The sequence below is a fragment of the Amblyraja radiata genome, chromosome 27, assembly GCF_010909765.2.
Source record: "Amblyraja radiata isolate CabotCenter1 chromosome 27, sAmbRad1.1.pri, whole genome shotgun sequence".
NCBI lineage: Eukaryota > Metazoa > Chordata > Chondrichthyes > Rajiformes > Rajidae > Amblyraja > Amblyraja radiata.
In genome coordinates, this window is record NC_045982.1 from 24837499 (window position 1) to 24864855 (window position 27357).

General features: G+C 40.5%; 1 long non-coding RNA gene across 1 annotated transcript; it reads left to right on the forward strand.

Moving 5' to 3' along the window:
- The first annotated feature begins 414 nt into the window (after positions 1 to 414).
- LOC116988647 lies at positions 415 to 26832 on the forward strand. Its single transcript, XR_004416010.1, has 3 exons — positions 415 to 427; positions 8771 to 8776; positions 26726 to 26832. It is a non-coding gene; the product is annotated as an uncharacterized LOC116988647 (long non-coding RNA).
- Positions 26833 to 27357: the final 525 nt, after the last annotated feature.

A 27357-nucleotide genomic window follows, 5' to 3' on the forward strand; every position in this document is an offset into this window, starting at 1 on the left:
CTGCCCCTCCCAACCTGACAAGGGACGGCCATTGTCTGAGCAACGGACATGAGTTTCTTGCATGAAGGCTACTTCTGATTTGAGTTGTTTAAGATGCGAAAAAACTTTTCTTCTTCTAACAGGATGGTTTAAACCTTTGACATTCCAGCTCACTAGCTTTATGTGTCTATCCATGAATAATAAAGGAAAACGTTAAGTTGTAATGTAAATACAATGAACCAAATTGCAGGCTGAAAATGAAGCAACGGGTCAGTGCAGGTTGAAAATGACTAGTGTATAATGTTTATATAAATTGCTAAAATGTTACTGGCAGTGACATAACCCCCCTCCTCACCCAAGAAAGCTGCTATAGAAAGAAGCAGCAAGCTCTTCCCAACAAACATTTTACAAATCGAATTTTCCTGTCTAACGCTAAACTATTTCTCCAGTATTATGTTCTAGAAAATACATTTAAGCACCTCTATAATAACATTTTGGCTTATCCAAATAGCCCCCCAAAAAAAATATGGCTACGAAGACTGATTATCAACTTTGGAATAACTGAACAGTGCAAACACCGAACTGTGTCAACAGTGAGCTAAATGGTTATATGTAATCGAAAACTCACATGGGTGACAAAAATGCTGGAGAAACTCAGCGGGTGAGGCAGCATCTATGGAGCAAAGGAAATAGGCAATGTTTCGGGTCAAACCCCTTCTTCAGGGTTTTGTATACATGTTTTGTATAAATACAGAGAAAACATTTAGTACTTTCTGTCGTGTAGTGAAAATATTATTTAGCCTGCCCGATCTCTCCCTATAGCTCAGATAGTTGAGTCGTTGCCAGGACTCGACTATCTGAGCTATCAAGTGGGAGAGATGGGGCAGGATAAATAATCTAATTTCTTTCAGCCTCTCATACAAATTCAGCTAAACATCTAGACCAAAGATCGTAGAAGGGGCTATGATCTTTGATCTAGACTATGTTGCACTAGTGCAGCTCCCATATCCAAGGGAACAATAACATGCCACGAGGGGCACACATTAATGCCTTATTTCCTTCCTAATGTATGATGACTGTAACCAAATACATATAACATATAACCTTTTGCAATTCTAGTCTTATGATCCCAACATGTATTACCTTATGTAACATCATTTTTTAATTATCATCTTAATATCTCTGCATCCTATTTGCTTTATTAATTGCATCCTATTTGCTTTATGAATTGTTCTGTCAACCTGCCGCATCTCCTACAAGGATTTATGCACCTGCTGTACATTTTTGGTTTGTTCTTGTTGAAAGGCATGCATGCTAGATGAATTGACATATTAGAGGAAAAATGCGTCTTCAATATACATGTCTTTCCCCACCCCTGAAAGCATTTTTTGCGTTTATGTGATATGTCATCCATTGTCTAACTCAACAGTCTATTGGGACTACGGTCCGGTTAAGAACAATGGCTATGTATGCAAGTTAGCGTAATGATATTAATAACTCATGTTTTTTTCTACCATTAATGGTTTATCTGTTTAAGTGTTTCACACACAGATTGTGTCACTGCATGAAACCACCGAGCTTTGAAGTCTTCATTTAGTCACTCACGTGACTTCGAAATAAAATAGAAAAATTAAACGAGAACCTACCGTTTGAAGTTTGATCTTTATTTTATGAGAAGTTAAAGTGAGGGGATACGTGCCCTCTACTCCCAACCCTACTTCTCACAAAGATCATTCGGTAGTTCTAAGCTCGTTAATCTTCCTATAGGTTAGGTCAACAACTATTCTGTGGTTTGATACAGCTGCTTTGAAGATCGACACGCATGCGGGCTGGCGGGCTCTTATCGTAATCCCTCACTTTAGCTTCTCATAAAATGAAGATCAAACTTCAAATGGTAAGTTCTCGTTTAATCTTTCTATCATCTTATATACCATAATTTAATTTTTTTAATATTAATATCTCTGCATCTTATTTGCTTTATTAATTGCATCCTTTTTGCTTTATGAATTGTTCTGTCAACCTGCCGCACCTCCTACAAGGATTTATGCACCTGCTGTACATTTTTGGTTTGTTCTTCTTGTAAGGCATGCATGCGAGTGTAAGAAGATTTTAATCTCGTCTACATTTAAGATGAATAGACATATTAGAGGAAAAATGCTTCTTCAATATACATGTCTTCCCCTACCCCGAAAACATTTTTTGCATTTAAGTGATATGTCATCCATTCTGCAGGTATGTAGTTATAATCAAATTAGTTCTTATGTCAATCCTATAAGATATTCTTATGAGTTAATCTTATAATAAGATTGTTCTTATAAATTAATCCTATATGATATTTTCTGTAATTTCAGATGTCGACAGTGGGTCCAGAATACTCGTCGACAAGATCTCCTACAGTGAAATACGGAGTACTTGTCAAAGAACTGCCGTCATTGGTTAGCTGATATTTGAAACACTGTAATTCTGTATATCTCGCACTCAAAACAATGTCAACTATGTAAATCTTACCATGAATGACAGAAATAAAAAGCCAAAATGTGCCTATGTTCCTTCCACAGCACATGGAGAATCAGGCCCGGGTCAGCATGGCTGGGCTGCCAGGGGTAAAGTTCCGGGGAGGGCAGGAGTGTTGAGAAGGAGGGGGTCAGGGGAACAGCGCAAAAATGGACAATTTTGGTAGTTTTTTACACATAAGAACGTACGTGTTTCATGTGTTATCAGTGTAAGCCTGAAGCTGCCTGTACTCCAGAAGGATTAAACTAATCCGTGAGTCGCGCCCTTTGACCTTACAACCTTATGTGTAACCTCCCTATTACACTTCTGTTTGTTTCTGGAGAAAATGAATTACTGATTTTTCTTATTTTGCATCAAGCTCTTCGAAACCTATCAGACGCTCTCAGGAATCCGGTCGTCGTGCAGATGTGAAAATTTATTTCTACATGCCTAGTGGTGAAAGGTTGCATATTGAGGGGTGTCCACACTAAATACAGATCTGACTGAGTTACAGCACATTACAACTGTCATTCACTGACTTATCTCAGGGAGCAGATCCCAGGGGCTTCTCCTCTGTGTTTCCCTAAATTGGATGATCTCTGTCTGCCATTGCTGACAGCTTCTCACTTCTCACTCGACCCACGTCCACCTATAACTATATAACCATATAACAATTACAGCACGGAAACAGGCCATCTCAGCCCTTCTAGTCCGTGCCGAACACATACTCTCACCTAGTCCCATCTACCTGCACTCAGACCATAACCCTCCATTCCTTTCCCGTCCATATACCTATCCACTTTATTTTTAAATGATAAAAACGAACCTGCCTTCACCACTTCCACTGGAAGCTCATTCCACACAGCTACCACTCTCTGAGTAAAGAAGTTCCCCCTCATGTTGACCCTAAACTTTTGTCCCTTAATTCTCAAATCATGTCCTCTTGTTTGAATCTTCCCTACTCTCAATGGAAAAAGCTTATCCACGTCAACTCTGTCTATCCCTCTCATAATTTTAAAGACTTCTATCAAGTCCCCCCTTAACCTTCTGCGCTCCAAAGACCTATCTTGTTCAACCTTTCTCTGTAACGTAGGTGCTGAAACCCAGGCAACATTCTAATAAATCTCCTCTGTACTCTCTCTATTTTGTTGACATCTTTCCTATAATTTGGCCTCCAGAATTGTACACCATATTCCAGAATTGGCCTCACCAATGCCTTGTACATTTTTTTTTTTAAATCAAAATCTTTTTAATTTAGTTTTCAGGACATAACAAAGTGCAAAATTGTCTATTTGTTACAGAGTGTACGGTAGAATAAATAAAGAATAAATTAAAAAAAAGAACTTATGCCAACATATAACAAGACAACAACAATAAAAGAAAAAAGAGATACCAAAAATAATCCCTCCCCAGTCACTGCCAGTGAGCATATGCAAATATCAGCCTGTCACAACAATAATCCACGATAAATGAATGGATAGACTGTTAAACTGTACTTGATGATCAAGCATTTACAAAGCCTGGAATGCATTTAAAAAAGGTTCCCACGCTTTCTGAAACCTTCCATTTGAATGTTGAAGTGAGTAACTTATTTTCTCAAGCTTTAGGCAGGACATAATATCTGTCAGCCATTGTGTATGAGTGGGCGGGGTAGGTTCCGTCCACCTGAGCAGGATTGTTCGCCGAGCCAGAAGAGAAGCACAAGATATAGTGCGGCGTTTATCTGCAGTTAATCCAACCTTCTCACCAGTGACCCCCAAAAAGAGCGATTAGAGGCTTTGGTTCCAATTTGATGTTTAACATCTGGGATAATGTATGAAATATCTCTAGCCAGAACCTGTTAAGGCTGGGGCATGTCCAATACATATGTGTAAGAGAGGCTTCAGAAATTTTACATTTAACACAGAATGGACTAACCTCAGGGTAAATTGTAGATAATTTGGCTATTGAGATATGAGCCCTGTGTACCACTTTGAATTGGATCAGGCAGTGACGAGCACATAGAAAGGTGGAATTAACCAGTTTAAGAATGGAACTCCATGTATCTTCCGAGAGAGAAAAGCCCAAGTCTTCCTCCCAGGCTGACTTGAGCTTGTCTTAGATCCAACATCCTGCCATATAAAGCTGAGACAAGTCTATTCTGAGGGGTTTAAAGTAAGAACTGTATCAACAAGGGTTGTGTCTGTTGGTATAGAAGAGCTGGGCAGTTTATAGAACACATAATGTCTTGTTTGCAGGTATCGGAAAAAATCTGACTTTGGAAGATTGAATTTGTTGCTTAATTGTTCAAATGATGCTACAGTGTTACCCATAAACAGGTCCTTAAACGCACAATACCCTTCCTATGCCGTTTTTTAAAGACAGGTTCCTGAGTTGATGGTTTAAAAAGGTGGTTTGATGCAATAGGGCTCAGTAGAGAAAAGTTATGCCACCCAAAACATTTCCTGAATTGAACCCATATCCTCAAAGAGTGTTTAACCACTAGATTTTTTACAGATTTAATTGAGGGGAGTGGAAGTGAGGAACCAAGTAGTGCAGGTATGGACATATTATCATCTGTGTGTAATTCTATGACTACCCAGTCAGGGCATTTGGGCTGGCTGTGAAAGAAAGACCAAAATGCAAGGCAGCGCAGGTTAGCAGCCCAATAATAAAAGCAAACGTTTCGTTTGGAAGAGCCAGGCCACCAGCTGCCTTGGTTTTTTGGACGTGGGCCTTATTAAGACGAGGCCGCTTACCTCTCCATATATAGGAGGAAATAACTGAGTCAAGATGGTCAAAGAAGGACCAGGCGATAAAAACCGGTAAGGCCTGAAAAAGGTACAAACATTTTGGTTAAATGGTCATTTTGATTGAATTTATCCGGCCGACAAGTGACATTGACAGGAGTGACCACTGCGTTAGCGTCTGTTTGATCTGGTTTAACAGAATAATAAAATTCTCTTTGAAAAGATCCTTGTATTTACTCGTAACTGAAATGCACGTATGAGAGCTTGTTTTTTTCAATTTTGAATGGTAAGTTGGTAAGATTCGAGGGTTGTACTTTATAGGGTATAGGAAACAGTTCGCTTTTTCCAAGGTTTATTTTATAACCTGAAAATTGACCAAAATTATTGAGGAGTGACATAGCAGAATGCAGAGAGGCGCCTGGGTTTGAGACAAAAAGCAAAAGGTCGTCAGCATGTAGTGAGACCTTACGCTGTGTACTGCCCCTCCAAATACCGGCTATGTCCTCACAGCTGCGAAAGGCCATGGCAAGTGGTTCGATGGCCAAGTCAAAAAGCATGGGGCTCAGAGGACACCCCTGGCGGGTTCCACGATGCAAGTCGCATGGCTTGGACAACTGGGAATTAGTCCGAACTGAGGCTGTGGGATCATCATCATCATCATCATCATTCTTTATTGTCATCATGCAAAGCAACAAATTGTACAGTGCAAAATGAGAAGACGTTTCTCAGGGAATACCGGAGCATCGCACATAAAAACTTAAACATTTCCCACATAAATAAAAACAATCCAGTTCCTGATAGAAACAGTACGAATAGTTAAAAAAAAGTGCAGGTAAAAAAGCAACATTAAAATACAATTTAAAAAAAAGTCGTAAAATGTCCAGGGCCGCTGATTTAAGTGACCTGAGCCAGTGCCAGAGTTATTACTCAGTGCCAGTTATTCAATTGTCAGTGCAAAAGCAGCAGAATCAGGTGGAATGACTGTTTAGCAGCCTCACAGCCTGTGGAAGGAAGCTGTTTAGCAGTCTGGTTGTCTGGGCTTTGATGCTGCGGTATCTCTTTCCTGATGGCAGGAGATCTAGATGTGTGTGGAGGGGGTGCAATCTTTGCTATGCTCAGTGCTTTTTTCAGGCAGCGGCTTTGGAACAGTTCTTGTACCGAGGGTAGCGAGACACCAATGATCCTCTCTGCTCCCCCCACTACCCTCTGCAGAGACTTCCTGTCTGAGCAGTTACAGTTGGAGTACCACGTGTTCATGCAGTACGTGAGTACAGACTCCACCGTGCCCCTGTAAAAAGTCCTGAGGATGTTGGTGGGAAGTGAGACCTGTTTGAGTTTCCTCAGGTAGTGCAGTCGCTGATGGGCCCGTTTGACAATCCCAGTGATGTTCCTGGAACCAGGTGACACTATCTGTTATTTGCAGTTGAGATGAGAGTATAGTAACCTGTTCCATGAAATAAAGTTCTTCCAAAACCAAATTTGTCCAGAACAGCCCATAGATAGACCCACTCAACGCGGTCAAATGCTTTTTCTGCATCAATAGATATGACACACTCAGGGACATCCTCAGAAGCAGAGTAGACAATATCTAATAATCGACATATGTTAAGGAAGGAATGTCTGCTCTTAACAAAGCCGATTTGGTCTTCAGTAGGGAGGACATTCTCTAGTCTACGAGCTAGAACCTTAGCTAACATTTTAGCATCCGTGTTTAGAAGGGAGACGGGTCTGTAGGAGGTGCATTTGGTTGGATCTTTACCTGTTTTGGCAATAAGAGTAGTATAGGCTTCGGCAAAAGATGGAGGGAGAGAACCTTGTCTGTAGGATTCAGATAGAATGGAACACAACTGTGGGGAGAGGAGTAGAGAGAACTTTAAAAACAACTCTGCCGGGAAGCCGTCAGGGCCCAGACATTTGCCTGATTGCATTGAGGAAATGGCTGAAGCTATTTCTGCCTGTGATATGGGTTCATCCAATCTTTCCCTAAAATCTAATGAGAGTTTGGAGAGACTTCCGGTTGGCGCCACGATGTGAGTGGAATCGCGCCATTACAGCTCCGAAAAAAACTGAATTTAAAACGGGGGTAAAAGGGTCAAACAAACGCACTTACCACAGGAGATCGATTGCGAACGGCTCCGGCAGCGTTTAAAAGGTGCGTGACGTCATCAGGCGCGCGATTTTAAGAAGAAATTATGACCCAGCGCTCCCCTCCCCCCACCACTGGAAAAAAATCTACGAGAAGGGAAACTGGCCTCAGCTCGGGTGCTGCTTCTGCTTCTCAAGAAGATGTCTCACAGAGGAAAGCTGAAATGGAGGAACTCAAGACTACCATTCTAGGTGAGATAAAGAAGCAGAGGAAGGAGTATATGGAGGAGATAAAGAAGCAGAGGAAGGAGTATATGGAGTATATGGAGGAGATAAAAAGTTTAAAAGCGGATATGCTGGTGTCTCACGAGAAAAATAAAGAAGACTTAATAAAACAAGTTATAACGACGGTAAAAAGTATGATGGATGAGTGGAAGGAAAAGGCTAATGCCGAGTTACAAACTCAAATGGAGGAGGTAAAGGATATAGCTACTGGGATGGAAAGAAAGCTGGATGACAAGATAGATCCTACTATAATTTCGCTAGACCAACAAGGCGAAGCAATTAAAGAGCTAACTAAGATTGCTGAAGTGAATACTAAGGAGACCGAAAAACTCCGTGCCGAGAACAAACGCCTCTTAGAATTATTACGTAAAACAAACGAGAAATGTATTGATCTGGAGGGACGCCAACGCCGTAAAAATTTGCGTATAGTTGGTCTGAGCGAAGGTCGTGAGGGGAGTCAAGATCCTCGAAAATTTGTTGCAAAACTTTTAATGGATATTCTGAATTTGGATCATGAACCCCTGTTGAGCCGTGCACATAGGGCTCTAAGACGGGTTCCTGGGATAGGTTCATCGCCCAGACAAATGATTGTAAAAGTGGCCTTTGACCATGTCTTCGAAGAAATGATGAAGATAATAATAAAAAAGAGAAACCTGAAATACGAGGGAGACAACATCAGTATTTTTAGAGACTACCCCGCAGAAGTGGCCAAGAAAAGATCACTATTTAAAGAAACAAAAGGTATCCTGAGGAATTTACAGAATACTAAGGATCTGAGATATGGCTTGATGTACCCAGCAACACTGAGAGTAACTTATGATGACAAGGAATATCGTTTCGTTAAGCATACTGAAGCATTGAAATTCGCCCAAGGCATACAGCAAAAGCCAGAAGATGAAGAGAGAGAAGACGCGGAGGAAGAACCCGAGGGAGAAGGAGAGGACTGAACTTTTATCATCGACCTGTGGTTATGAAATACTCACTTAGAAGGAAGTGGAATAATGGACATTTAGTTGTAGTTCTGTATTAATTATTAGAAAATATTTAATTATTCCATGATAATAGTATTACATATTATAGTATTAAATACAATTGATATTAGTAATTAGCAAATAGTAATATGAATAATAGAAATAATTACTAAGTACTAAGTATATAAAGTTAGTACCCCACCCCAATATATATAGCATTTGAGATAGGAGCTGGTATAATTAACATCTTTTTTTTTTATTAAAAAAACGGAAGTCTTTAGATTAATGGCCACGTTAGTGTGGCTTTCACTTTCACATACTACACACTATACAAGTGTAGTTTCTTTTTTTTCTGAGCACCCTATTAACACCCTTTACTTTTTTTTTATTATTGATATTTCTTATTGTTTTTGTTTTTTATTGATCTTATATTATATATTATTTGAATGTAGATGTGAAGGATATTATGTATTTAGTTTAAGAAGACATAGATGCGGATTAAGGTGGATAGAAATTCTCATTGGATTGATGTCCGGGTGCAACGGGGAGCTGGGGGAGTCAAGAAGGCTACTCCAAAAAAAGCCACCCTAATAGTAAAATGCATGATATAAAGGTGAAGACTGGGGGTGATGGAGTAACCTTCTGCAGTTGGAATGTAAAAGGAATTAATGAACCAATTAAAAGGGGAAAGGTGTTAGCTCAGTTGAACAGATTGAAGACAGATGTCATTTTCCTTCAAGAGACTCATCTTAAAAAAGATGCTCAACATAGATTAACAGCTAAATGGATTTCTAAGGTGTATCATTCTACATTTATTCATAAATCTAGAGGAGTTGCAATAATTATTCGCAAAGGTATACCTTTCATACAAAGTTCTATTATAGAGGATAAAGAAGGCAGATATGTAATAATTACAGGGGAATTATATTCAAAAAAGGTAATTTTAATGAATATATATGCCCCTAATTTTGATAATCCACTATTTTTTAAGAAAATATTTAATAATCTTCCTATATCCACTCAACACAATTTAATAATTGGAGGTGATTTAAATTGTACTTTAGATAACTATCTAGATAGATCATCTGCAAAAAGGAAAGCTGCCTCGAAATCAAGTAAATTCATAAATGCTTTTATCAATACATCTAATATTAAAGACATCTGGAGGTTAGATAACCCATCCGGACGAGAATATTCTTTTTTCTCGCCCGTACATGGAACCTATTCGAGGATAGATTATTTTTTAATAGATTCTAAATTACTTCCTTTTACGTATGATGCAAAATATCATAATATTATCATCTCGGATCATGCGCCATTAACATTTAAGATAAAATTAAAAGATATATCTAATAAAACTACTACCTGGAGATTTAACCCTCAGATATTAAAGGACAATGACTGTTGTAAATATGTGATGGATCAGATTAAATTATTTTTTGAAACTAATGATAATCCTGAAACTTCTCCATCACTATTTTGGGACACATTTAAGGCATTCATGCGTGGCGCAATAATATCCGCACAAGCACATCTCAATAAAGAAAATCGAAAAATAGAACAAAATTTAGAAAATGAGATAAAACGTCTAGATAATGAAAATATAAAACAGCCTTCCAAAGAGTTAAGTAATAAAATTGCATCAGTAAAATATAGATTAAATAAAATATATTCTAATCAAGTGATTAAACTTTTTCAACAAACTAAGCAAGTGTATTTTGAATTTGGAGATAAGCCACAAAAATTACTAGCACAACAGCTTAGAAAATTAGAAGATGAGAAGATGATACACGGAATTAGATCTGAGTATGGAAATATATTAATTACTCCAAAAGATATTAATGATAGATTTTTACAATATTATAAAAATCTTTATTCGTCAAAACTAACAGGACAAACAGATAGTATGGAAATATTTTTACAAGAATGTCAAATCAATAGCTTAGATCAGGAAGGTAGAGAATTGTTAAATGCTGAAATAACAGTAAAAGACATTATAGAATCAATTAGTTCGCTAAATAACGGAAAAGCAGCGGGCCCAGATGGCCTGAGTGCAGAATTTTATAAAAAATTTCAAGATCTGATTTCTCCAAGATTACAAATAATGTATAGATATGCATATGACCAAGGAAAATTACCAGAATCTCTAAATGAATCCACAATTACACTCATCCCTAAAGTAGATAAGGATTTGGAAGATCCTGGATCATATAGAGCGATTGCCCTTTTAAATACAGACCAAAAAATATTAACTAAGGTCTTGTCTAGGAGATTAAGTTTAGTGATCTCTAAATTAATACATTATGATCAAACAGGTTTTATCCCAAAACGTTACTCATCCCATAATCTCAGACGTTTGTTTAATATTATATATTCAAAAAGAATACGAGATACGGAACTAGCGGTTATATCACTAGATGCAGAAAAAGCGTTTGATCAGGTGGAATGGACGTATTTATTTAATATAATGGAAAAGTTTCAATTGGGGGATAGATTTTGTAAATGGGTAAGAATTTTATACTCGAATCCTATGGCAAGAATTTTGACTAACCAAATTTTATCAGCCAAATTCAAACTCTCTAGGGGATGCAGACAGGGATGTCCGTTATCACCCTTATTGTTCGCATTGGTGATAGAACCATTGGCGGAAAAAATTAGATCTGAACCTGAAATATATGGCTATAATACTGATACAACAATTAATAAAATTTCTTTATATGCAGATGATGTTTTGATTTATATTACAAAACCGGAAATTAGTATTCCCAACCTGCTAAACATTATAACTAAGTTTGGTGCATTTTCTGGGTATAGGATTAATTGGGATAAAAGCGAGATTATGCCATTAACAGGAATAAATCTAAATACATTACAACAATACCCATTAAAAGTAGTTACAGACAAACTTAAATATTTAGGGATTAACGTAACTAAAACTCATAACTCATTAATAAAATCCAACTATCCTCAACTATTAGATAAACTTAGAAAAAATATTTTATATTGGAAAACACTTCCTATATCCATGATTGGTAGAATAAGTGCCATAAAGATGGTATTTCTACCACAGTTGTTATATTTGTTTCAGGCTATTCCTTTTTTTCTTCCGAAAACTTTTTTTTTTTAAATTGATAATATTGTCAATAGTTTTATTTGGGATTATAAAAATCACAGAATAAATAAAAAACATCTATGCAAAGCTAAGATAAATGGAGGATTAGCACTTCCAAACTTTTTATATTATTTTTGGGCTGTTCAGATTAAGAATATGAATTTCTGGTGGGTAAATATGGATCATGAACCGACATGGTTAAATATAGAAAAGGAAGACTGTCTACCTTTCAATGTAGGTTCGATAATTTTTGCACCAACGGAAGTACAAAAAAAAAATTATAAAGACAACCTAATAATATATAATAATAGACGTATTTGGAAACAAATAGTTAAGACTCTACATTTGGATAATCTCTCATTTAGATTACCAATTATGAATAATCCATCGTTTAAACCTGCTATATTAGATGGGGGGTTTAAACAATGGGATGATTTAGGAATTACAAGGATAGAACACCTTTATAGAAAAGGAAAATTTCTTTTATTCCAGGAGTTACAAGATATTTATGGATTGTCTCCACAACATTTGTTTAGGTATTTACAAATTAGAGATTATATTAAATCCAATACACAAGATTATAAAAATAAAGAAGCAGGATTGTTAGACGAACTGTTTAATTTATATCCAAATACAGAAAAATTAATAGCCTATATATATAACATCATTTTGGATAAGGAGAATCCAATAACGGAAATATATCGTCAAGCATGGGAAAATGAAATGGGATTGGCTATAACAAAAGAAAACTGGGAAGAAAGTCTACAACGAATACACCGGTGTTCATTAAACGCCAGACATATACTGATACAATTTAAAGTATTATATAGGTTACATTATTCGAAAACTAAATTAAATAGTATTTTTCCGAATCTTTCCGCTATTTGTGATAAGTGCAAGAAAGCAGTGGCAAATTTAATACATAGTTTCGTTACATGTCCTAAATTGAATTATTACTGGACAGAAATTTTTAAAGTTATTTCTGAAGTCATCAAAGTTAAATTGGACCCTAACCCAAAACTAATAATATTTGGAATTCCGGATTTACATCTATCACTTACAGTAAATCAAAGAAATTTCTTTGATTACTGTTTGATAATTGGGAAAAAAATCATATTGAAATTTTGGAAGGGAACATTATCCCCCACAACCAAAATGTGGGCAACAGAGATGATGGAGACGTTACATCTGGAAAGAATTAGATTTGTCCTATTGGACAAGTATAATTCTTTTGAACAGATATGGTCTCCATATATACAGTATTTAGAGAAGTAGCTGTTCTTGGCAACACAGCTCGGCGTGCACCCTGCGGGATTTGGTGAGAATAATTCATTTTTATATTGGAATTAACATATATCTTTATCGATAATATCACTTGTAGTAGTGTTATTAATAATACATATTGTGGTTTCTAAATTTTTATTTTTATTTTTATTTTTTTTAATTTTTTTTCTTTCTTATATATAATCAAATTATTATTTAATCACTCTCTTAATGATTTATAACTGTTCTATTCTTTCTCTATCATTATTTCTAAAAAAATAGTAGATAAGTATTACTAGTGTTTTACTTAATGCAAATTGAATTAATTTGATATAAAGTTGTTTGAAGCATTGTAATTGATTACCTTTAATAAAAAAATATATTAAAAAAAAAATCTAATGAGAGTTTGGGAATATTTAGACTGCTCAGAAAGTTATGCATTACCTTATGAACCGGTTGAGATTCTGAAGTATAAAGCTGGGAATAAAAGTCTCTTAAAGCGTCATTAATTTGCAAGTGATCCGAAGTGAACTGGCCATTAAGCATGCAAATTTTAGAAATATCCTGTCTCGCTTTAGCACCTTTAAGTTGATTTGCAAGTAATTTTTTCAGTTTAATCTCCATATGTATAAAACATGGCTTTATTTTTTTAAAGTATGTGTTCAATTGAGCGAGTAGTGAGCGAGTAGTGAGTGAGTAGTGAGTGAGTAGTGAGCGAGTAGTGAGTGAGTAGTGAGCGAGTAGTGAGTGAGTAGTGAGCGAGTAATGAGCGAGTAGTGAGCGAGTGAGTCGGTCACATTTGGTTTTCAGTTCCAATCGTCTTTTATAAAGAGTTGGATTTTGAGTTTGCGCATATTGCTTGTCAATTTCTCCAATTTGATGAGCCAGATCTAAACGCTCATTATTGGATTTCCGCTTCATTTGAGCAGTGTAAGATATGATCTGCCCCCTAAGGTAAGCCTTAAGGGCATCCCATACGATCAGGCTAGAGATTTCAGGGGATATATTAGTGGGAAGAAAAAAGGCTATCTCTCTTTCCATAAACTCTACAAACTTATCATCCGAGAGCAAGGTTGAATTGAATCGCCACTGCCTGCTCTTTTGAGTGAGATCTGGAAGGGACAAGGCCAGAGCAATAGGGGCATGGTCAGAAATGACAATACTCTAATAGTCACAGGAATGAACCAGGGGTACAAGTTGGTTATCAAGAATGAAATAGTCAATTCTATAGTCAAAAATTAGTATTCCTTATCTTGTGGATGTAAAGAGCACCACACATCGCAGACACCGTAATGGGAGAGAAAGGCTTTGATGAAACAAGCTAATTTACTTACTGTACTGGGGTTAGTACAGGATCGATCTAAAAGAGGATCTAACCAACAATTGAAATCACCACCGAGTATAAGAGAGTATGTGTTCAGATCTGGAAGTAATGAAAATAACCTCTCGAAAAAAGCTACATCGTCTACATTAGGGGCATACACATTGACAAATACTACCAGTGTATTGTATAATAGTAAGATTAAACGAGAACTTACCAGTTTGAAGTTTGATCATTATTTTATGAGGAGTAACGTTGAGGGAATACGTGAAGAACCCCGCCAGGACGCATGCGTGTCATTCTTCAAAGCAGCGGTGTGAAATCACAGATAACTGTGATGACTAAACATAGTAAGATTAGAGAAGAGATACCAGTTGAGTATATGATCAAGGGTGGGAGCGGAGGGCACGTATTCCCTCAACGTTACTCCTCATAAAATAATGATCAAACTTCAAACTGGTAAGTTCTCGTTTAATCTTACTATTTTACTTCGGAGTCACGTGAGTGACTACGTGAAGATTTTAAAGCTCTGTGATTTCATGCCGTGGTAACGAGTCCATGCATCACATCTGCCTTGATTGTGGGGAGAATAGAGTTAACATCATTAGACATCAATACGATATTGAAACCCAACGATAAATATATTAACACTAATTATTGCCCCTATTTATGGGGTAAATTATATTACAGAACTTAAATTTGTTTCTGCAAATGTTCCAGGTTCAATGACTGGTTTGTTATAAAGTCATTGGAAAGTTTCCTCCGTTGACCATCCTGCTGTCTTGAGGATTTGGTCCATAGGAACGTCCAACTTCATAGCTGCCGATGTAGCTGCAGCCCTGGTGGAGTGAGATTTAAAAATGCTAGTGTCTACTCCAGCCTTTATTAGGACCTGTTTTAGCCATCTAGATATGGTCTGGACTGTCACTGTTTTGAGTGGCTGTTTGTAGCTGATTAAAGTGACATTTCTTTCCCTCTGATGATCTTAGTATACTCCATATATAATAGTAAGTGTGTTACAATACAGAGACGACCATCTGTCGGGTAGGCCCTGAATTCTGTTTTTAGGCCTGCTGACCCCTGTCTGTTCTGTTTGACTAATTCATTTATGTGAAAAGTTAAATTTCCAGATGAAATAATCATGTTGTCCAGCTTTAGTTTCTGTAGTGACTGGACCCTTTGTGCCGTGACCAAGGCCATCAGCATGACTGTTTTCATAGTCAGTTTCTGTAGGGACAGAGCTGTAGCTGTAAACCAGTTTCTGAACATGGTCAGTATAATGCTCACATCCCATATTTGGGAGTACCTGGTTCTTGGGGGATTAACATTAAAATGCCCCTCATTAGTTTGGTTACCAGGGTGTGTCCCAATAGAATGCCGCTCTGTTCCTTGCCACAGGTATGTTGACAGAGCACTTCTGGCGCAGTTGATGGCACTATGACTGAGCCTCTCATCGTAATGGTGGCTTGCCAGGAATTCCAGAACAGACCGGATGTTCATAGATCTGTGGGTGATGTTTATTGTTGTGACAGTACTCTCATTTCTTGAAGACACTAAGTACTGTTTTTGGTGGACTGTCTGTGGGCCGCTGAAATAATATCCACTGTTCGGTCCGTCAGTCCCAGGTGTAGTAGAGGTGCTTTCAACTATAAATTAATAGGTTTATATAATTATGACATGGGTAACTACCCCTTGTTGTGGGAAGAACCAGTGAATTAGGTCTATGATGGATGGTGATGCATGGTTCTAAAACCATGTCGTGTATCACCGGGATCCATGATTGAGTAGGCCAATCAGGTCCTATTAAAATACCAAATGCGGAGTCTATTGTATATTCCTAAATACCCGACTGATGAGGCAGAAGGAGGGAATGCATAAATAAATAATCCCCCAATGCAGCGAAAATGCATCTGTAGCCACTGCCCCAGGTTCTGGTTCCCATGAACATAATTCGATAACTGGTGAGAGCATGGATGCGAATAGGTCGATATCTGGTGTTCCATACCGTGCTGTAATTTCAGCAATACATTTTTTATTTATTTTTATCCAACATCCATTCAGTGTTTTCATAGAATTAGCGTGACCTGTTGTCTGCCACTAAATTCAGTTTACCTGGTAAGTAGGTAGCTGATATCCAAATATCTCTCTCTGGATACACTATTGCCAAATCGTGTTGGCCAGATTGTCACATGATGTCGATATGTTTCCACCCATATGGTTGATATATGCTACCACGGTGGTGTTGTCAATTTGTAGTCTAACATGCTGGTGATATAACCCAGAACAATATGACTAAAGCCATGGAATGCACTCAACATTCCCAGGTAGTTTATGCCCAGTGTTTGTAATAATGATGCCTCCTGTGCATTCCATCTCCCCCACAGCTGGAGATGGAATTGGTAGCATCCCATCCAAGTGCACTGGCATCAGTACGTAGTTCCATAGACGGGTAGCTGATAATGTTTGGATCTGAACAATGTCTAATGTAATGTTTCCACCATTTTAGTTCCATTGTGGCTTCTGTTGGTAGCTTCATTGGTCTGTCAGAATGACCCCCATAATTTTTCAGTGCACGAATGTTTGCCCTCTGTAATTTTTGATAATGTAAAGGTCCAATTTGTGTGGCTGGAAACGCAGCCACTATAATGCCAATTATTCTTGCTACCAGTCTGATGGATGGTTTTGTTTTGCTGCAAGCCTCCATTAACGCTATAACCTTTTCTTTCGGCAAAGTCACTGACATGTGAACTGTGTTAAGGGTGAACCGCAGATGATCCATTGTGTTAAAAAACATCTGTGGTCACCTCTAATGGGTACTGTATAGTAAGCATTTTTTAATACGATGCTTGCCATGTAGTAACCTAGGAATCAACTGCTTAGCAGTAACAAAGGTTCCCATCTAGTAATGAATATAAAGTACAAAAGTATTCAAATTAGTCAAATCTATGATGATGTGGCAACCACCATCTATTTTATGATAAAGATTTTGGAGACGAATTCCTGTGATTCGTGTTAGATATCCTCCATTACTCCTTTTTTATATGGGCATTGTAGTTCAGTATGCGCTTTTGATTTTCTCTTTGCCTGTAAGCACGAACATTCGGTTCGGTACATGCTGAACTGGAGGATTATGTTTTGTATAAATTCTATGGTATAACCCTATACTTCTGAAAATATAAGTGTCGGTAGTTAATTTATTCTATGCATCCAGATAGAATTGTGATCTCCCACCAACCTCGTAAGGAACCAGACCCACCTTCCTCCATGGTTACTATTAGTAGCTTTGTTACTTTTTCGGCATCCTCCGTGGACGTTAAGGTGCCGGTGTCTGGATCTGTACTTGGGTCGGTGTTGAGGGTTAGCGCATTCCCCAGGAAGTAGTTTTTAGACGTTGCTTTAATGAGCCCCAGGGTTTTCCATCTTTGTCAAGTTCTTTTACCTGTTTTGATAAGTTGCCTCCAAATAGTAATATTGGTGGTTTGGAGGTTCCAGGTTTGCATAGGCCTGCAAATTAGGGTCTAAAGCCGGTTGGATGGCACTTCTTCCTAATGCTGTTTACTCGTATTGGTAGTTGCAAAATAAAGCCAGTGCATCCTGCTGATCTTGTATCATGTCTTTTTTATTTATTGTGCGGGCGAAACCCGTAATTCCCGCTGTTAAGACTTTCAGAACTTTCTCTTGTTTCAAGTCCCTGGCCCTGCCATGTTTTCAAATACACTGGTTAATACTGGGAACATTCAGTGTTTTGCAGTTCCCTGATGGTAACTGTCTTCCAATAGGTTTCTTGCACCCCATGTGCACAAGGGTTATGTTCTGCACCCCTCTTCAGGTTCAGCCCAGAATTGACCCCCCTATACTCCCCTCAGATGAGGGAGAAACACTGTGCAGCCCTACAAGAGGTACTGCTGTAGGACTTACAAGCTGCCCCCTGTGACTAGTCTCCATCTCCCGGAGCCTGCCACTTACCTGCTCCAACAGCCGCTCCAGCTGGCTCCGATGCTCTCGGGCACCCAACCGGCTCCAATGCTCATGGTAACTGCCCATCGTGGCTGCTCCTAAAGCCGCTACTCCTGAAGCCGCTCCTGCTCCAGTTCCTGCAGCCGCTCCAACCGGCTCCAATGCTCACGGGCACTGGCCATCGCGGCTGCTCCTGAAACCGCTCCTGCTCCAGCTCCTGCAGTCAGCCCAGGATTGACCCTCCGTGCACTCCTCTGATGAGGGAGAAACACTGTGCAGCCCCACAAGAGGTACTGCTGTGGGGCTTACTAACTGCCCACTGTGGCTAGCCTCCATCTCCCGGAGTCTGCCACTTTGGAGCTCCACCTGCAGCCACTCCAACCGGCTCCAATGCTCTCGGGCACTGGACGTCGCGGCTGCTTTGTTCCCCGCTCCCAGACGCTCCAATCGGCTCCAATGCGCATGGGCACTGGCCGCTCGCGGCTGCTCCTAAAGCTGCTCCAACCGGCCCCAATGCGCACGGGCACTGGCCGCTCGCGGCTATTCAGAGTTGGACTCATTGGAGTCAACGACTCTGTTAGTTTTTTGCTTCGCTCTACCGCCTATCCGTGGCCGGTGCGGGAGCGAAGTCGGGCACAGCTGTTCCCATTACGTGAGATTGGCGAGCCGTTGGCTACTGCTGCCGGCTGCCCGCAACTCCGTGGTTCTCCCCCGCCAGCTTTTCCACAGCCTTCGTGGATCTTGTCCATGTCTCCACCTGTAAGGTAAGTGGAAGGAACGCAGAGTCTCCTTACCTGCTGTTCCTGACTTTCAAATTCTGGAACGCAGAGTCTCCTTACCTGCTGTTCCCGGCTTTCAATTTTTGCCGCTAAGGGGAACGTCGTTCCCCCTGCTGTGACTCGTTGCAATGCGTGTAGCGATATGACACGCATGCATCCTGGCGGGGTTCTTCACGTAGTCACTCACGTGACTCCGAAGTAAAATTTTCCAGTCACAATTACATACCGACCAAACTTGTCAGAGATCACATTATGTGGTTCAAAGAAAATATTCTGACTAATAAGGATTGAAACTCCTCTGGCTTTAGCCTGAAAGGAAGAGTGGAACCACTGCCCCACCCAACCTGACAAGAGACGGCCATTGACTGAGCAACGGATATGAGTTTCTTGCATGAAGGCTATTTCTGTTTTGGGTTGTTTAAGATGCGAAAAAAACTTTCTTCTTTTAACAGGATGGTTTAAACCTTTGACATTCCAGCTCACTAGCTTTATGTGTCCAGCCATGCATAATAAAGAAAAACGTTAAGTTGTAATGTAAATACAATGAACCAAATTGCAGGCTGAAAACGAAGCAACGGGTCAGTGCAGGTTGAAAATGACTAGTGTGTAATGATGTGTTTATATAAATTGCTAAAATGTTACTGGCAGTGACATAACCCCCCTCCCCACCCAAGAAATATGCTATAGAAAGAAGCAGCAAGCTCTTCCAAACAAACATTTTACAAATCGAATCTTCCTGTCTAACGCTAAACTATTTTTCCAGTATTATGTACTAGAAAATACATTTAAGCACCTCTATAATAACATTTTGGCTTATTCAAATAGCCCCCTCAAAAAAATATGGCTATGAAGACTGAATATCTGAACAGTGCAAACACTGAACTGTGTCAACAGTGAACTAAATGGTTATATGTAACCGAAAACTCACATGGGTGACAAAAATGCTGGAGAAACTCAGCGGGTGAGGCAGCATCTATGGAGCAAAGGAAATAGGCAACGTTTCGGGTTGAAACCCTCTTCAGGGTTTTGTTTTGTATAAACACAGAGAAAAAATTTAGTGCTTTCTGTCGTGTAGTGAAAATATTATTTAGCCTGCCCCATCTCTCCCTATAGCTCAGATAGTCGAGTCGTTGCCAGGACTCGACTATCTGAGCTCTCAAGTGGGAGAGATGGGGCAGGATAAATAATCTAATTTCTTTCAGGATCTCATACAAATTCAGCTAAACATCTAGACCAAAAATCGTAGGACTATGATCTTTGATCTAGACTCTGTTGCACTAGTGCAGCTCCCATATCCAAGGGGGCAACAACGTGCCATGAGGAGCACACATTAATGCCTAATTACCTTCCTAATGTATGATGACTGTAACCAAATACATATAACATATAACCTTATGCAATTCTAGTCTTATGATCCCAACAATGTATTGTCTTATGTAACATCATTTAAATTTTTTTAATATTAATATCTTTGCATCCTATTTGCTTTATTAATTGAATCCTATTTGCTTTATGATTGTTCTGTCAACCTGCCGCATCTCCAACACGGATTTATGCACCTGTTGTACATTTTTGGTTTGTGCTTGTTGTAAGGCATGCATGCTAGTGTAAGAAGATTTTAATCTCTTCTACATTTACGATGAATTGACATATTGGAGGAAAATTGCATCTTCAATATACATGTCTTTCCCCACCCCTGAAAACATTTTTTGCATTTAATTAATATGTCATCCATTCTGCAGGTATGTAGTAAAAATTTAATTCGATAAGATATTCTTATAAATTAATCCTATATGATATTCTCTGTAATTTCAGATGTCGACAGTGGGTCCAGAATACTCGTCGACAAGATCTCCTACAGCGAAATACAGAGTACTTGTCAAAGAACTGCCGTCATTGGTTAGCTGATATTCGAAGCACTGCAACCCTGTATATCTCGCACACAAAACAATGTCAACTATATAAATCTTACCATGAATGACAGAAATAAAAAACCAAAATGTGCCTATGTTCCTTCCACAGCACATGGGAAATCAGTCCCGGGTCAGCATGGCTGGGTTGCCAGGGGAGGGCAGGAGTCTGGAGAAGGAGGGGGTCGGGGGATCAGCGCACAAATTGACAATTTTGGCAGTTTTTAACACATAAGAACGTACGTGTTTCATGTGTTATTAATGTAAGCCTGAAGCTGCCTTGTACTCCAGAAGGATTGAGCTACTCCGTGAGTCATGCCCTTTGACCTTACGACCTTACGTGCAACCTCCCTATTACACTTCCGTTTGTTTCTGGAGAAAATGAAATAACGAATTCTCTTATTTTGCATCAAGCTCTTGGAAACGTATCAGATGCTCTCAGGAATCCGGTCGTCGTGCAGATGTGTAAATGTATTTCTACATGCCCTGTGGTGAAAGGTTGCATATTGAGGGGTGACCACACTAAATACAGATCTGACTGAGTTACAGCACATTACAACTGTCATTCACTGACTTATCTCAGGGAGCAGATCCCAGGGGCTTCTCCTCTGTGTTTCCCTGAATTGGATGATCTCTGTCTGCCGTTGCTGACAGCTTCTCACTGTGATTCTAAGAGACTTGACCCATGTCCACCTATAACCATATAACCATATAACAATTACAGCATGGAAACAGGCCATCTCGTCCGTGCCGAACACATACTCTCACCTAGTCCCATCTACCTGCACTCAGACCATAACCCTCCATTCCTTTCCCGTACATATACCTATCCAATTTAATAGTAAGATTAAACGAGAATTTACCAGTTTGAAGTTTGATCTGTATTTTATGAGGAGTTACGTGGAGGGATTATGTGAAGAACCCCGCCAGGACGCATGTGTGTCATTCTTCAAAGCAGCGGTGTGAAATCACAGACAACTTTAATGACTAAACATAGTAAGATTAGAGAAGAGATACCAGTTAAGTATATGATCAAGGGTGGGAGCGGAGGGCACGTAATCCCTCATCGTAACTCTTCATAAAATACAGATCAAACTTCAAACTGGTAAGTTCTCGTTTAATCTTACTATTTTACTTCGGAGTCACATGAGTGACTACGTGAAGATTTTAGAGCTCTGTGATTTCATGCCGTGGAAACGAGTCCATGCATCACGTCTGCCTTGATTGTAGGAGGAATAGTGTTAACATAATTTGGACATGAATTCGACATTGAAATCATAAAATTTATTAACACAAATTATAACCCTTTTATGGGTTTGAATTAATTTACAGAGCTTAACATTTTTTTCTGCAAATGTTCCAGATTTCATTACTGGTTTATTGTAAAATAATTGGAATGTTCTTTCCCCTGACCATCCTGCTGCTTCGAGGACTTGGTCCATGGGCACATCCAATTGTATTGCTGCCGATGTAGCTGCAGCCCTGGTGGAATGAGATTAAAAAATGTTAGTATCCACCCCAGCCTGTGTAAGCACCTGTTTCAGCCATCTCGAGATGGTCTGGACCGTCACTCTTTTGTGAGGTTGCTTGTGGCTGATCAGAAGTCCCTTCTCATTGCCTCTTAGGATTTTTGTTTTCTCTATGTTTAATGACAGGTGTCTAACTATACAGAGACAGTCATCTGTAGGGTATGACCTAAATAGTATATTGAGGCCTGCTGATCCCTGTCTGTTCTGCTTTACTAGCTCGTAGATGTGGAACGTAATATTGTCAGGTGAGGAAGTCATGTTGTCCAGTCTAAGTTTATGCAGTGACTGTACCCTCTGTGCCGTGACCAATGCCATTAACATGACTGTTTTTAAAGTCAGTCTGTGTAGGGACAGAGCTGATGCTGGAGACCAGTTTCTGAGCGTCTTCAGGACAATGCTTACATCCCAAATTTGGGAGTACCTGTTTTTTTTGGGGATTAGTATTAAAAATTCCCCGCATGAGCTTTGTTACCAGTGGGTGAGTCCCTACAGAGTAACGCTCTGTCCCTTGCCATGGAAGACAGGGCACTTCTGGCGCTGTTGATGGCACTGTAACTGAGCCCCTCATCATAGTGGAGGCCTGCCAGATATTCCAGAACAGACGGGATGTTCATGTTTCTGTTGGTGATGTTGTTTTTATGGCAGTACATTTCCCACTTCCTGATGTAGACCAGATACTGTTTTTTAGTCGATTGTCTTTGGGCCGCCGAGATCATGTTCGCTGTTCGGTCCGTTAGTCCCAGTTGTAGAAGTGGTGTTTTTAAACTCTACAATTGAATAGGTTCAAATATTTATGGGGCATGGGTGGCTATCCCCTGTTACGGGATGTAGCAATAAGTCTGGTTAATGTGGGATGGCAATACATGATTCTAACACCATGTTTTGTACCACTGGGAACCATGGTTGTGTAGGCCAATCGGGTACTACCAAAATACCAGACGCAGAGTCTTGTTGCATTTTCCTTAATACCCGACTGATGAGGCAGAAAGGAGGGAATGCGTAAATAAACAATTTCCCCCAATGCAGCGAAAATGCATCTGTTGCTGCTGCCCCAGGGTCTGGTTCCCATGAAACATAGTTTGGTATCTGGTTGTTTAGTCTGGATGCGAATAGATCGATATCTGGTGTTCCATATTTTGCTGTAATATCAGCAAGTACTATTTTGTTCAACATCCATTCGGTGTTTTCATTAAATTTGCGTGACCTGGTGTCTGCCACTAAATTTAGTCTTCCTGGTAGGTAAGTGGCTGATATCCAAATATCTCTTTGGATGCACCATTGCCAAATTGAATTAGCCAGATTGTCACATGATATCGATTTGTTTCCACCCATGTAGTTAATGTATGCTACCACGGTGGTATTGTTTATTTGTCGTCTAACATGCTGGTGATATGACCCAGTACAATATGACTTTAGGCCATGGCATGCACCCAACATTTCCAAGTAGTTTATGCCCAGTGTGAGTAAGAAAGATGCCTCCTGTGCGTCCATCTACCTCCACAGCTGGTGATGGTATTGGTGGCTCCCCACCCAAGTGCACTGGCATCAGTTTGTAGTACCATGGAAGGGTTACTGACAATGATTGAGTTTGAACAAAGCCAGATGTTGTCTATCCACCATATTAGTTCCGTTTTTACTTGGATTGGTAGTCTCATAGGTCTGTCAAAGTGACCTGCATTAATTTTGAGCACTTGTATTTTTGCTCTCTGTAAGTTTTGGTAATGTAGAGGTCCAAATTGTGTGGCTGGGCTACCAATCTGATGGATGGTTTTCTGATGTCAATGAGGTTATTGCAAGCCTCTATTAAATCTCTAGCCTTTCCCTTAGGTAGTGTCACCATCATGTGAACTGAGTCAATGGTGAACCCCAAATAGTCCATAGTAGTGGACAGCGTTAGTTTAGATTTAACTGGATGGATGATAAATCCCAGTTTTTCAAATAGCTGTTTTGTGGCTGTTACAGTTTGTATGGCCAATTCCAAAGTTTTGCCCACAATGAGTATGTCATCTAAATATGCCATAACCATGTGTTTACGTTTCCGTAGAAAAGCTAGGGCTGGTTTTAAATTTTTTGTGAACAGCCTGGGGGCTGATGATAGCCCATTTGGCAGTGCTTATACTGCCAGTGTTGTCCCATCCAGTTGAATTTTAACTAACATCTGTGGTCACCTCGTATAGGCACTGTATAGTAAGCATCTTTTAAATCGATGCTGGCCATGAAGTAACCTTTGGAAATTAATTGTTTAGCAGTAACAAAGGTTTCCATTTTAAAGTGAATATATTGTACAAATGTATTCAATTTTGTCAGATCGATGATGATGCGACAACCACCATCTTTTTTGATTTTGGTAAAAATATTGGACACGAATTCTAATGGTTCGTGTTGAGTTATCTCAATTACACCTTATATGTAAAGCCGCTCCAGTTCAGCTTGTGCCTCTGATTTTCCTTTATCAGAGAGCACGAACACTCGGTTCGGTATATGTTGAACTGGAGGGCTGTACTTGTGTATAAACTCTATTGTATATCCCTGGATACTGCTTAAGATGTAAGTATCGGTTGTTAACATGCTCCATGCATTCAAACACCAGTGTAGTCTCCCCCCAACCTCCATGCTCTCCATATTTTTTAGGGAACCAGACCCACCACCTACCTCCATTGTTACCAGTGGCAGGTTTACTTCTTTTTGTAGTTTTTCCGCTGTTGTTGTTGCGCTGGTGTCTGGTTTTTCGGTTTGGTTGGCATTGGGGTTCCCCGCATCTTCCAAGAAGGCCGGCCTGGGCCATGGCCTAAAAAAGCCTCATGTTTGAAATACCGTGCCTTCGAGCTTTCTCCAGTTCTGCTGGTGGGTGCGTAAGGATGCTGTCTTTGGCTGTAGTGGGTTTTTGTTGGTGTTCCTTTTATTAATCCCAAGGTTTTGGCTTCCTTATCGAGCTCTTTTACCTGCTTCGATAGGTTGCCTCCGAACAAGAGTATGGGTGGTTTCGTGGTCCCAGGTTTGCACAGTCCCGCGAATTTTGGGTTCAGTGTGGGTTGAATGGCACTTTTCCTGATGTTATTTATTTCATGCTGGGTGTTGCAGAATAGTGGCAGTGCATCTTGTTGGTCCTGGGACATGTCCCTGTCGTCCACTGTACGGGCAAATGCTGTTATCCCTGCGGTCAGTAATTTCAGTGCTTTTTAAATTTTACATCCATACTCCTGACTCCTGTTCCAATGTGTTTCCATATACAGTTGTTAACTATTGGAACGTTCAGAGATATGCAATTGCCCGGTGCCAGGTGTCTTCCTGTGGTGTCCAGTACAGCCTGCTCTTGTAACTGGTTTAGAGATATGTAGTCTATACTGGCGGCAAGCTTTGGCTCCAGATTTTGTCCAGTCTGTTCCGGCTGTATAAAATTGGCCACCATGTCCAGTAAGTTCTCTTTTTCCCGCACCCCATGCACACTTGTCTTTTCTTCTGCGGACCCCTCTTCCAGGTCAGCCCAGAACTGACCCGCAGTGCTCCCCTCCGATGAGGTAGAAGCACTGTGAAGCCCTTGAAAAGGTACTGCTGTGGGTTTATCATAGGGCCCACAGTGACCCGACCATCTCCCGGAGTCTGTCACGTTGGAGCAAATGCTCCACACACCGCTCCATCCGGCTCCAGCGCTCTCGGTCGCTGGCCACCCGCGGTGGTTGAAAGTCGGACTCCTCTGAGTCCACGACCTTGTTAGTTTTGTGTCTAGCCTTGCCACCCGGTCGCGTGGATTTGGCCGGTGCGGAGGCGACATCGGGCACAGCTGATCCCACTACGGGTGATCCAAGAGCCGTCGGCTGCTGTTGCTGGCTGCCCGCTACTCCGCGGTCCTCCCTCACCAGCTTTGTCGCAGCCCTTGTCTTCTTTGTTTTCTCCATTTTCCTACCTGTAGTTGGAAATGGAAACAAAAAAGACCGCAGAGTAAACGCTTACCTGCAATTAGCGTCTTTTAAACTGCCGCCGCGGAGGAACGTCCTTCCACCGCGTCTGACGTTTCGCAATGCGTGTAGCGATATGACACGCATGCGTCCTGGCGGGGTTCTTCACGTAGTCACTCACGTGACTCCGAAGTAAAATTTTAAATGATAAAAACAAACCTGCCTTCACCACTTCCACTGGAAGCTCATTCCACACAGCTACCACAGTCATGGTCCAGGGGTAAGTAGGAGGAGGTGTCGAGAGTTGGCCTGTGCCCTCAGCTTTGTATAGATCGACGCGCCAGACTACCACGGCACCTCCCTTATCGGCGGGTTTGATAACCCAATCTAGGTTATCACATCGACTCACTCCGCAGCCCCCGTGACATCAACCGCTTCAACTACTCCACTCCCCTGTCTCACAACTTCTCTACTCCCCCGAACGTACTGCCATCGACACACTCCGCAACAACCCAGATCAGGTTATCAACAAGGCGTAGCTATGGGCACCGCATGGCTCCCAGCTACGCCTGCCTCTTTGTCGGGAACGTCGAACAATCCTTGTTCGATACGTACCAGGGTCCCATCCCCGACCTCTACCTCCGCTACATCGATGACTGCTTTGGTGCCACATCCTGTACCCACACACAACTGACTGACTTCATCCACTTCACCACTAACTTCCATCCTGCACTCAAATACACCTGGACCATTTCCGACACTTCCCTACCATTCCTTAACCTCACTATCTCCATCGCAGGTGATAGACTTCTGACCGACATCAACTATAAACCCACTGACTCCCAGGGCTATCTGGACTACACTTCCTCCCACCCGGCTTCCTGTAAGGACTCGTCCCCTACTCCCAATTCATCCTTCCACGCCGCATCTGCTCCCAGGATGAGGCGTTCCACACCAGGGCATCTGAAATGTCCTCATTCTTCAGGGAATGGGGTTTCCCCTCCTCCACCATAAATGAGGCTCGCACTCGGGTCTCTTCCATACCCCG